Raw genomic sequence first — 13560 nt, forward strand, 5'->3', positions numbered from 1 at the left:
CTGTTACACCTTCAAGAACTTGAAAATCTGTTGGCCTGCTTGGGAGTCATATGAGACTCTTAAACTAGTCTATTTGTACACTCAATTAGAGATAGATAGATAGATAGATATAGATATCCACACTCCTTATGGAAAATAATAGCTTGAAGCAATTTTCTCTATAATATCTATTAAGAGGATAAACTTACATTTTAAATGTGAAAAGTGTGTGTTTGTGTGTGTGTGTGTGTAACAGAAATACCCCTTCCTTCTTGTGTCTGGAAGCACAGGAAAAAATGGAACTTGGCTTATTTGGTAATAGGATCATTAAATTGACATATATTCTTGTGGTTAACTAGCAATATTCTACCACCACAGGGGCATCTCACTTAAGTGAAAAAAAACCTAGAATAAAGGTCTAAATAGGTTTTTCCTTCCTACTACTCTTGGATACTGGCACAATATCCATTCACAATTAATTTTCCCATGTAACCAACCTAGGTTTCATTTAGGGTACCCCTATCATTTCTGTCTCTAAAATATAAAAGAACTTATCTGCCTCATTATTTCTAGGAAAAAAAAATATTGCCCAGAGGAGGATTATGTTTGGAGGACTATACATATATCCCTTAACACTAAAGACTAATTGCATTACCAATTACTAATTGCATTACTGGTCAATAGATTTTTATTTATTTCAGGAGGCCCCTAGCAAATGAAACTTTTAAGAGGCTTTTAAACTCATCTTAGTTTCCTAATATATATATTAGTTTATATTAGTTTCCTACTATATATATATATATATATATATATATATATATATATATATCTCCTGAAGGCTTTTAATCTCCTAAATGTGAAGTAGGTAACTTATAGCTACTTTTCTGACCAGATACAAAATCAGAGACTTAAATTTTCAAATAGGAATTCTACACGTGAGGCTTGAGCCAAGTTGAAATTTAAATATACCTGACCACTTCATATCAAAGTGAGATGATTTTTAAGAGAATACCTATTTTCCATTTAAAGATAAATATAAGTCAAATTTGGACCAAAATATTGTGAGAAAATTGGATAAAAATTTCAGAATTGTATCATTTTTTCACATATTGATCACTTGGTCCCATTTGACCCACAAGAAAGAGGGTGCAAGTCACAGCCAAAGGAGGATTTCTGTGGATAAAAACATTTTCTTGGCCACAAAAAGAAGAGGAAAAAATTATTTTCCATTATCTGCAGAACATAGTACTGCTTCAATACACATTAGTGTATTTTGTGATATCCCTCTAGGGCAGAGGTTCTCAACTCTATAAAAGCAACCTCTCCTTTATATAACAAATACTTAGGAAAATTATGTTTGATATCCTTAAATAAAATCCACCTTTGCAAATCAATATAACTTCTTAATTGTAACATAAAAAAGTAGAAGAAATATACTTTATAATACATTAACACACATTTAAGTATGTAATACTCAGTTACTACTATACTAGTTCACATAATAAAATATTCCGATTCTTAAACTTATGTATAGGATCACTGTGAATATAACTGTTTGTATTCTTATTTAACACAGACTTAGGTTCTAGATTCAGGTAATCATACTAGGTATTTCATTTACATGACTGCCCATAGGAACTTTTAAAATACATACAGTATACAAGACAATTATTCATTATTATGTTTGTCCCTTGCATTGTAGGATATCTAACATTCCTGGCACCTGCCCACTATATGCAAATTATACCTCCTAACATTGTGGTAATAAAAATGTCTCCACCAAAGTTTAAAACAATGTGCCCTTTACAGTTTGCATGTACAAGGACATCTTGAGGGACATCAGTGTTACCACAGTGGGAACAGGCAACCAGCGTGCTTTACGACTAGTGAATATCAACTGGAGTGGATGGAGGAGAGGAACAAGAGAGACATGAGCTCTTGAGAGACGATTAGAAGGACTTTCAGAACACTGAGGCAAAATGTTGATGTGAACTTCAGGTGGCCTTAAGAGTAGTTATTCTGATTTTATCCAAACCCATTGACTGGTAAGGCTACATACTCTCCTATTACATTTGCATAGACAATTATTCATTATTTATATGTTGTCTACTTTGAAGAAGGATTTGTGTATTCATGCTAACACATGTATGATTTCAAAGACATAAATGCATAGACCTACAATTTAATTTTATTCAACCAACTTCTACTGAGATCTTGTTTTTCATCAGTTCATGGTATATAAATGAAAACAAACAAACAAAAAAAAACCCTGTTTCAGGGAGGAAGAAATTTTCTTCTGTCCTAATTTCTTCTGACTGGTCTAATGACATGAGACAGATTAACAGAAGAAAATCAAACACAAGTTTAATAACATGTATACATGGGAGAGACTTAGGAAACCAAGTAACTTCCTAACCAAAAATGACCAAAAGCCCTCAACTTAAATATGATCTTATGCTAAAAACAAAAGATGTTGGGGGTAGCTGTTTGGGACTTTAAAGGAGAGGAAAGCTATTCACATAAAGGTGGAGAAGCAAATTAATATTTGCTGGGCTATGCAGAGACCATAAGACACAGGGTGGATTCAGATTTCCAGGACCTGCCTAGAGTTTTCCCCACCACACCCAGCCCATATTCTTTGCAGCTCTCTAGTGATAGCTCTATTCTGGAAACAGGTGCTTTATCTAAATTCTTTAGGTAGCTAACTAGATGGTAGAAAGAAAAACTTTCTGAACCTTCTGTTTCTTAAAAATAATCACTCTAAATTGATCCCCATGCCAGAGAGACATACTTTGGGGTGGCAAATTTTGCTCATCTACAATGGGAAACCTCATATATTACACAGTGTACCCTACGATTGATTGGGAAAACCTAGAGATTTTCTTTGATTTTTATCTTTCACTTTCATTTCCAAATAATTCCCATGTCTTGTTAATTACTCCTGAACATTAGCTTTTAACTCTTCCCTTTGTCACATTTATTTTAATTAATCTCTATATCACCAATTTGTATGATACCTTTATCTTCCAACTGCACAGTCCCCTAAAATGTGTAGTCTCTTGTGGCCCAGATAGAGCCAATTTATCTATTAAGCCCACTAAGCAAAATACTTAAGGTCCATATACTTTTAGGGCCCCATGAAGTGTTTTAATTTCTTTTAAAATCAGAAGTAAAAAATGAACTATTAATTCAAAGAGACCATGAAGAAAAAAGTGCCTGGGGCCCTTGAAAGTCATGATGTACCCCGGAGCCATACATATTTTGCCCTGCAGCAAGACAATCTTGGAGCAAAGCTTTATTTGAGGCATTTTCCTCCTTCAAATCCTTCCATGGAAATGTGCCTTATACTGAGCAAGAGTGAACTCTTTAGCCTCTAAATAACCTTCCTAAATCTTTCATGAAACTGTCATTCAAAATTTGCTAACATTACATACCATTTTTCCTTTCACAGTTTCTGTGCCTTAACTATACCAATTGGTTTTCTCAGTGCCTGTCCTGAAGTTTTCTTCCCCTCTCTTTCTAGTTCCCAGCCAGAATTGCTCTTTTAACCTTGCCCTATATATCAGTGTAAAGCAATGTGACTATAGTTAATCATAGTGTGTTGTATACTTGAAATTTGCTAAGAGGGTAAATCTTAACTCCTATCACCACAAAAATTAAAAAAAAAAAAAGGTAACTATTTGGGGTCATTGAGTTTAGTTAGCTTGATTGTGATGAATATTTCACAATGTATACATATATCAAATCATCAAGTTGAACATCTTAAATATACACAATTTTTAATTGTCAACTATACTTCAATAAAGCTGGGGGAAAATCAAAATTTGACAACGTTAAGACCAATATATTTTGAGTATTCCTTCAACCTTTTTTTTTTTTAACAACGGCATGAGAAATGGATTTTCTATGAACAAAATCATGTATTTCTTTGTGTTCAATATAAGGCTTTATTACATATATAAAGACAATACATTTTACTATCACCTAAAAAAAATGTTGTAAATATTAGTGGTCCTGTATAAAAAGGAAAATAACTCAACTGTTCCTTCTCACTTTAATATGACCTAGACACATGTGGTAAAGGGAATATCCTGACTATACCTGCCTCTAGGCATGGTGAATTCTGGCCTGATATAAGAAACCATTTTTCATTAAAACATTGTGAAAAAATATGATTTTGCAAACTATTTATTTACCTTTTGTGTTTTCTATACATGTTGATTTATTGTTAAATCAATTAAATTACTCCCCTCCCCTTTCACTTATACAATGCGTTGCTAAAAAGTAAGATTTATCTGAGGTTGATGAACAAAAAAGTCACCATAGATTTTAAGGAATGGTCCCACTTGATACATTATACTAAAACATTTGCAGGTTGGTTTAAATAGTCACTGGAGTTGAATATCATTTCTGCTTACTGCATTATCTCTATCTCAATAATCTTTATGGTTGCCATACCAGGACTGCATAGATGTTGTATGCAAAATAATTCATTAATGAGAAAATCTTTTTTTTTTAATTTATGAAGATACTGTTTCAAAGTACTTCCTCAGAAGGAGGTTTTAAAAACCACCTTGGAAACGTTCAATGTCATTTCATCTATTACTGGAATTCTAATAAAATAAATATTAATTTATGGCTCAACTTGCTATATTTAAATTTAGAAAAGATAGTATTCAAACTAGGGAAAGCAAACAGTAAAACAGAATAACACAGCAATAATAAAACTATAATGATTTACAACTCTGCATGCTTAAAACTGGAAATATGTATAGTGCAGAATGTGGCTTGATTTTCAAAAGTCAAGGGGATTTTGGACAAACAGAATTAAACTAAAGTAGATGAATTTGTATTATTCTTATTGCACTTTAAGTTCAATATATGGGGAAGAATGTTGAAATTATCTTGTCTGTCAGGGCCTCAGTGTAACAAAATTTTTCCCTTTTTCCATTGTTACTATCTAGATGGTATTGGTTTCAAGTAATGAAGATTAAGCTAAGCAAGCAAAAGGAGGACTTTTATTTTAAGAATGGTTATTTCCTGTAATCCAAGGGGTGGGTAGCAACACAGAAATCTTCAGGATATCATTTATCAATTCTATTTTCGTCCAAGAATCTACCATTTCTGTTGCCTTTCTTATAACTCTGAAGACTGTCTTTCTTACTATTTGATCTAAACTGAAATATTACTGCCTCATGAAAGCTGAATTTATAGTTCTTTTCACATGCAAACAACCATGAGTTCTAAAAATCCATGTCTAAATGCCTGGGAGAGAGAATCTTGTTGGTCTAGCTTGGTTTTGTATCTGTTTCCTTGTATATTCTATGGGCACTGGATAACATAGTAGGATTCTGGTTGACAAGAGTCTATCCTTTTGGTTCAAGAATTCATTAAAAGGGTTTAACAAACATTGGTCAAACTCCTCCCTCCTTTCCCTCAAGAGTAGAATCTTCAGGAGAAGCCCAGTGTATTCAGTAACTATCACCTACATCCCAGGCACATAGAGTAACACACTGCTCCTTCTCCAAAAAAGATAATTTATTTCCCATCTAAAAGATGTATGCTTTTCTTGCAAAGCTCTTTAAATCCTACATAATCATCGTTAAACATAAATATAGTTAAACACCTAACTGAAGAATGTCTGCTATAAATTTAATGGGGAATTGGGAAGAGAAGAGGATATGGGGAAAACATGAGTGCTCAAAAGGGCCTGCAAGGAGGAGAGCCCGACTGAGCTCCAGCTAATAATTGCTCTGCAGGAATGCAGACTGTGTCACCAGATCTTCCGATTATTCTGGGGGTCCTTGAAATCCAGATCCTTGAGTGAAATTTTCCTATTTGAAGATTTGAGGGACTTGTTTAATTAAAAATTAGTAGGTGAGCCATTATATGTTTGGGGGCTGAATGTAGCTCATTAGCCATTCATTTGTGAACTATAATATACATGCTTAAATGCTTATACATGATTAAATTTTATTCCTTTGGTAACACTGTTTATCCCCCCAGACAATGTTGACCAAGCCCTCCTGGAATGTTCAAGCTTTAAAGACGGTAAACTTTCAAGATGTGACTAAAAGTCTTAGCAGTTTTCAAATGAAGTAAATTTATCTACCAGGGTAAGCTTATCTCCTGCATTAACATGCTTTTCTAAGATTTACCCGGCCACTTTGAGCAATACAACATAGGTTAATGTATTGATTATAGGCCAACCAATACAAATCCATTGCTCATCATAATGTTTAGAGAGATGAGGCTGTGATAGAAGAAAACAAATCTTGCTAAGCAATATAATTGGAAGAGAGTTGTTGCTGAAACAGCAAATTGGCACTTAGGCCATTGGAGAATGAATAGTTTTGTGACTGTTCCAATAGATGTCAGCCAATTGCTACCTGAGCTCTTCTGACAAAACTAAAATAGCCTGCCAAAGCTGTCTGTTTCACCTACAAACTAGAACAATGCTATTTCAGACTGAGAAATCATCCACCTATTACATAATAGTTAGGCAATATATCTGCTTTGGGGATTGGAGAACAGTTGATATTTTAAAGGGTGGTAAACTTAGGATATTGCTGAATAAAACAATTTGAGTAACTTCTTTGGAAGATTCCTGCTCTTGCATAGCCAAGAGGCTGACATATTGTACAAAGCTTCTATTTTAAATATCATTTCTGAGCACATTAGCACTTAACTCTTGAATAACATAACTCTTGAAAAAAATTTCCTATTGGGATTGCATCTTGTAATTCCCAGGTAATAACTCTCTTTGTTCTTTATGGTAAGCGAAATGACATTTCTAATGAATATACTTGGATCATGTCTTGTAAGATCTGACTCCCAACTTTCTGACACTTCACTTAGGCCTCAACACAATTCAATTGTGTTAGGTGGTTCTAGGGAGAAGCTTTATTTGGGGAATCACTAATTTTTTTTTTTTCAGTGTCATTTTTCTGGCTTTGAGATTAAGAAATATCTATCACAAAGAAATCACAATGAGACATGTAAATACCAGTTATGTCTCATTGTCAGTTACCTCAACTCCAGACATCTTGGCCTGGCTGTCAAGTTTCCTGTATTTTTTCCCACCCTTATCATCTGACTCAGTTTCAGTCCTTCCACCCCATTGTCTCATATTTTTATGCTTACAATATCTTCTTGCCTTAGCCCAATTCAATTTCAATGTGACAAATATTTTGAATGGACATTCAGTAAAATTTGAATATATCTTACTCTTTGCTAACTAACTGCATGTCTTTTATTCAAAAACTCACTCAAGTCTCATTTCTTTCATGAAATTTCCTTACTTGGAGCTTAATTACTTTCTAAGTATTGGCTCTGTAATTCTCTCCCTACTGCTTCAGACTCCAACTGAGTCTGAAATTTTCTTCCCCTTTTCTATTATCTTATTCTACTTAGGCTATAAGGCCTCAACTAATGTCTATATCCTCCACTCAATATTCTCTGATTCTACTTCTGTTGATTTCTTTCCTCTGATATCCTCTTATATTTTTATTAAGATACCTATTTACTCAATGGCTGTATCTGTATATTTCTATTTCCTTGAGAATAGGTATAGCTCACAGCCTTCAAGCCCCAAAAAAGGCAAAAAGAAGGTACACAAAACATACTAATAATTGATGAAGAAGAGTAATAAAGAAAAGAGAGAAAAAATGGTAAGAGAAAAGAGACCCAATCTGTGGAGACCTCAGAAATAAAAACCACCATATCAGCTACAACCTTCTTTGAATCTCAGTATTAGTTCTGTCACTTCAAACTTACATATAAGAGAAAATTAAAATGCTATTATGTGATTATTAGACAAAGCCTAAGTTAAATGTGCATTGACATGTTCAGATTCACTAAGATCTTAAATTCCAAATCAATTTGACATTTTCACTATTGCATGTTTCTAATATAAGTAATTTTGTAGATTAATTCTTGCTATTTTGTGTAGGTGGACTGCATTTTAGGGCATCGTTTGCAATATTTGAATGGGATGTGAAATGGGAGTTATGATAGTGTTTTCTGGGTTGAGAAAATTAATATTTGTATTTAATTTAGCTTTTGCCACTAAGGAGCTCTGAGAATATAAACACTTTTTAAAATTTAAGTTTATTACACCTATATTCATCTCATTTCATGAGAATGTTATAGGTCAGCAATTACATTTCAGTTACAGCTTCCTTGTGTCATTATGTTATTTTTCAATAATCAATCATTATATTTTAAAATGAATGTATAAGTATTTTTCATTTGAGGAAGTAAAGAAATATTTTCAGTGTGTGGGATAAAAACTTAATTAGTTAAGCTAACATTTATTAAGTTCTTGGCCTGATCAAACATAATAGTTGTCATTTTTACAAAAGGAGAAAAAAATTGGCTATGTTTGAAACTGCCCAGAGAGTGGAATTATTAATATTCTTTTCTCTTAGTTTGCTTTTAAACATTGTTTTGCTCAAAAAGCTGAAAAAGGCAAATGTTCTGATTATAGGTTTGTAGAGTGTTGATAATTGTGTGTTTCATACAGTAATGGAACTTTGTTCCTGTGTGGCTTTTTCTTTAGGTTAGAGCCTCACAGTTTCCTACTGAGAAAATACAGTCCTTCACATATTATTGCTTGCAGTATGTCTGAAGAGCATACCAAAGTTCCGTATTCTGTGTTTTCAATATTATATGAAATAAAACTGGGTCCTGGGTTATACATTTCTACAAATTGGTGAATCTGTTAAGTCCATTTTTCAGGCTACATTTATCATCTTTTACTAGCTTCACTTTTACTGCTGAAACATTACATAAAGAAATACATTTATCACATTCTATAGTGAGGATCTAAGGGGACTGATTATAGGCAGTTGCTCCCAAATATTAAATAAGGCTATTCTCTTACCTTTAAACTAGAATAAATCCAAAAAAATACATAAAATTACATATCTATCTGGAACTGGGGAAAGGATCAGATTATTTCAACATCAAAGTATAAAAGAGCAGGACCCAGAAATCCAGTTCCAGAAATGTCTTATTGCATAACAAAATGCCCCCTAAACTTAGTAACTTAAAGCAATAACATTTTCTCTTCTCAGGAATAAGGGGAGCCTTGGTCTAGACTGCTTATTTCTAATTCATTTGGCATCAGGTGGGGTGGCTTGAAAGTTAGAAGCTAGAATCAGTGTCTGGTGCTTGGGGTGTGAAGACTCATTTGGGGTTGAGGGATCCGGGACTTCTGGAATTTCTCTTTATATCTCTATGTGATGTCTCCACATGGTCTTTCCAGCATAGTGGCTACAGGATAGTAGAATTTCTTACATGCAGGCTCAAGGCACATACCCCAAGAGAGAAAGAACCAGGCAAAATTTCTATTGCTTTTTATAACCTAGGAATTTCTGCCTTATTCACTTTATTATAAAATAAGTCATTGAAGCCACACAATATTCAGTGGTAGAGATATTAGACCCTACCTATTGATGAGAGAAGTTTAAATGATTTGAGACATATTTAAAACCACACTAATATCTGAATTTTCTATTATAGATGTTAATATTACTAAGGAAAATTTAGCAAGGTATACTATTCCAGTGTTTTCTGGACCCTCTAAAGCAATTTTTATCAAAGTTAAGACACTTTACAACATTCATAATGCTGTTCCAAATCCTCACAATACTTCCATTTTTACTGTTTAATATGTTCTACTCCACTGATCTAGTTTTTACATTAAAACAATTATTTTAAAGGTAATTTGAGTTACACTGTGTCCTTTGAGAAGTAGACATCAAAACAAAATTAGTTGTGCAAGAGACTTATGGGTAAACTTCTAGAAGAATAAAGTGAAGGGGATAGAGAATGGCAAGAGATCCTTCACCCCATGATGCAGATCTGAGATGTGTGAAAGGAGAAGAGGAAGGGCAAATTGGACAGGAAGAGACTCATAGTTTCACACAGTTCAAAGAAATATTTTACCAGGCCGATCAGGAGTATCAGTTTCTTTAAAAACAAACAAACTAACTAACTAACTAAACATGCATCTACCATACAATCCAGCAATTTAATTCCTGGGCATTTATCCCAAAGAAATAAAGATTTATGTTCATACAAAAACCTGTATACAAATGTTTGGGGTAGTTTATTCATAATAGCCCCAAACTGGGAACAATCCAGATGTTTTTCAGCAGGTGAGTTGTTGAAAAATCTGTGCTGCATCCATACCACAGAAAAATACTCAGTCAATTAAAAAAATATTGAAACACACAACAACAACCTCGGTGATTCTCTAGAAAATTATTATGAATGAAAAAAGTCAGTCATAAAAATTTACATATGGTATGATTCCATTTATATAGCATTCTAGAAATGACAATGTTATAGAAATGGGGAACATACTTGTGGGTTGCCAGGAACTAAGGAGGGGTTGAGAGTGAAAGGATAGTGGGTGTAGGTATAAAAGGGTGACATAAGGGGTCCTTCTGGTGATGAAAATGTTCTATATCTTGACTGTACCAATGTCAGTATCCTAGCCGTGATATTGCATCACAGTTTTACAAAGTGATAGCATTTGAGAAGCTGGTGAAAGGTACACACGATCTGTCTACTGTTTTTTACAACTGCATGTGAATTTATATTTATCTCAAGATAAAGTTTTTAATGAAAAATAATGAAATTAAAGTAATAAAACATGTAATTTCCAAAGCAGCATTTTTTTTCATAGATAGATAAGCTTTATTCCAATGTCTACATAAAAATGAGTTGATGTCGAAAAACCTTTGGACAAGGTTTTTCCAAAGGGTTAAAATCTATCAAACAACAGAACTTGGTCCTTTTCCCTTTAGTCTCTCAATTAAGTTGGCTGACACATCATTATTAGTGTCCGCCGTCATTAACCATTTTCAGCACACACAATATCTAAAAGTCTTCGGCATTTCCCATTTCTCTGGAAATGTGTTAAACTGTTTTCAGTTACAAGCGATGGGCAAGATTTTTATCTGCTCATACTCTATTCCATCGGAGACAAAAACACATTCCTGAATTCTCTTGTTTAAATTGTGGCTGTTGGCAAAGTGTCCAAATGAAGAACTTAACGCTAACACACAAAGAACACAGTATAATCTCTGTATAGTAGTAACTTCGCTTTAACTTTTTCTCATTAAAGAATCATTTTTATTATGTCTCCACAAGGAAGTTATAAAAATTACCTGTAAAAACATTGAAAAGGCTCTTAAAAGTCCTGGAATGAAAAATTCTGCAATATAAATTATGATACATCTTCTATGATTTGCAAATAAGAATAAAACAAATTCTATAAGTTAGAATTTCTGAATGATTTTGATAGGAATTTACCAGAAGGAGCCAGAACATCCAACTTTAACAATTTCCTATTTTCATCCCAGCTGAGTTTTTAAAAAGCTATATAATCTGTTGACAGGCACAATCCACACAGGAACTTGCTGCTGCCACTAATGATGAAGTCAATCTGAAGGACAGAGATTTGCATGCTGGACGTGCCAGGCTCTTCCGTGCAATTGGTTGAAGTGGTCTTCTCTTATTTTTTTCCCTTATGTTTTAAATAAAAGTAAATATACCTATGGTAAAAAATTTAAATGGTACAGAAAGATCTAAAATAATCAGTAAATATCCTTTTCTCCCATAACCTAGAAAATCTGATGTCTTCCAAATCATCAGTCGAATGAATAATTTGCAAAGTGAAGTCAAACTCAGAGTCTCTTCATCTGAAAATTAATCTCAGGACTTTTGCAATGTGTTGATTCTGTCATATATTACCTCTGTTACAGAGGAAAGCCATGCAGTCTTCTTCTTAAAAAAACTAATTACAAAAGCAACACGCACACTCTGCTCAGAGATAGCAAGTCCAGGCAGCACCCTGTACTCCGTGGATCTGGTCCTGGTTACGGGCAGAGTCCCTGGTATCCAGAGTCACGGGTGGCAGGAGCTCAGCGGAGCCCTTCCTGAACGCCTCGGATCCTCCTGGCCAGCTGCACATCCTTCGGGAAGAGAGTGACACGGACTGTATGTAAGGAGAGGAGATAGGCATCCTCAAAGAGATGAACTAGAAACGCTTCTGCTGCCAGGCGGCAGAAGGGGTTCTTCCTTAACAACAGGTGTGTGCTCTTCTGAAGAGTTCGGATCTCCTTCAGAACCCGATGTCTCCGGCGAGCAAGTTGACGGGAGGAAGTGCCTAAGGATGGGCCCGGCCGGGGGCCTCCTTCTTGGGGCTTTGGGCTTGCGGATCCGGCGGCGCGGGCCCATGGCTGGAGCTCAGGCTTGCGGACCCGCGGCTCCTTCTTGGCCTTCCGGGTCCGGAGGCAGAGGCTGGCGTCCAGGGGAGGGTCAGCAGCACCCTGGCAGCGTGCCACCGCCGCGGATTCTCTGCCGGCGTTTTTTCCAAAGCAGCATTCTTGAAAATTAATCTGACTGTTGTGGCTTGTCAGTAATAGAGGAAATACTATTTTATGTTGGTTAATTTGAGAATGGAATTTTTAGCTTTGCATTTATTAACAAGAAATGTGCTAACTCATATGTTACTTATGTTTCAAATAACTTTCTAAAGTAATCTCCATGATATGTTTTCTAAAAAATGTGTCAAATTATCTGGTATTTATATCTAAGTAGTAGAAAAGATAATGCTTCTCAATTTGCCTTTACCATCCAGTTGTAAATGTATAAAAATACTCATGAAGAAATTTTATCAGGTTTTACGTTTCTCTTCATAATGTTCAAAATATATGCAGTAAGTTTTCAGATGATTTTATAACCATGTTTATCAGGTATTAAAAAGAATCCAACTCACCCTGAGGAACATGTTCTTGTTTTGATAAAAACTAACCATTTTGACTTGCATATGGGGTACAATATAAACTCAGTGTAAAAGAAAGAAAATTGATTGTCAAATGTGTAAATAAAATTTGAATTTATGCTCATTTGGCATACCCAATCATAAATACACTATTGTGAACCTAAGAGTTTATTCAGAAAGTCTTGAAGTTTTCCAGCTCCTTTATGCCCAAGTGGAGATACTTCCAAGAGAAAGCAATGCATTCAGGTTCAACACAGTACCTAATCAGTGTCTATTTCTACACAAAGTTGAAATAAAAATGTTTGAAAAGTTTTAGACCATACCTTAAAATAATAAAGATAACTAGTATCTTCATTAATAATTTCTCTTAAATTGTCATTTATATTTCAGTTGATAAGGACTTTTTTTTTTTAACATCTTTATTGAAGTATAATTGCCTTACAATGGTGTGTTAGCTTCTGCTTTATAACAAAGTGAATCAGTTATACACATACAATATGTTCCCATATCTCTTCCCTCTTGCATCTCCCTCCCTCCCACCCTCCCCATCCCACCCCTCTAGGTGGTCACAAAGCACCGAGCTGATCTCCCTGTGCTATGTAGCTGCTTCCCACTAGCTATCTATTTTACATTTGGTAGTGTATATATGTCCATGACACTCTCTTACCCTGTCACATCTCACCCCACCCCCTCCCCATATCCTCAAGTCCATTCTCTAGTAGGTCTGTGTCTTTATTCCCGTCTTGCCACTAGGTTCTTCATGGCTTTTTTTTTTTTTTCCC

At 34.6% G+C, this 13560-nt stretch overlaps 1 pseudogene across 1 annotated transcript; it reads right to left on the bottom strand.

The window, feature by feature from the left end:
• Positions 1 to 773: 773 nt before the first annotated feature.
• Positions 774 to 13178, bottom strand: LOC309650627 (histone H3-like centromeric protein A pseudogene; annotated as a pseudogene). The gene has a single exon. The product of its transcript is annotated as a histone H3-like centromeric protein A pseudogene (transcript).
• Between the last annotated feature and the right edge of the window lie 382 nt (positions 13179 to 13560).

The sequence above is a fragment of the Balaenoptera physalus genome (assembly GCF_965194825.1).
Source record: "Balaenoptera physalus genome assembly, chromosome: 20".
Taxonomy (NCBI): domain Eukaryota; kingdom Metazoa; phylum Chordata; class Mammalia; order Artiodactyla; family Balaenopteridae; genus Balaenoptera; species Balaenoptera physalus.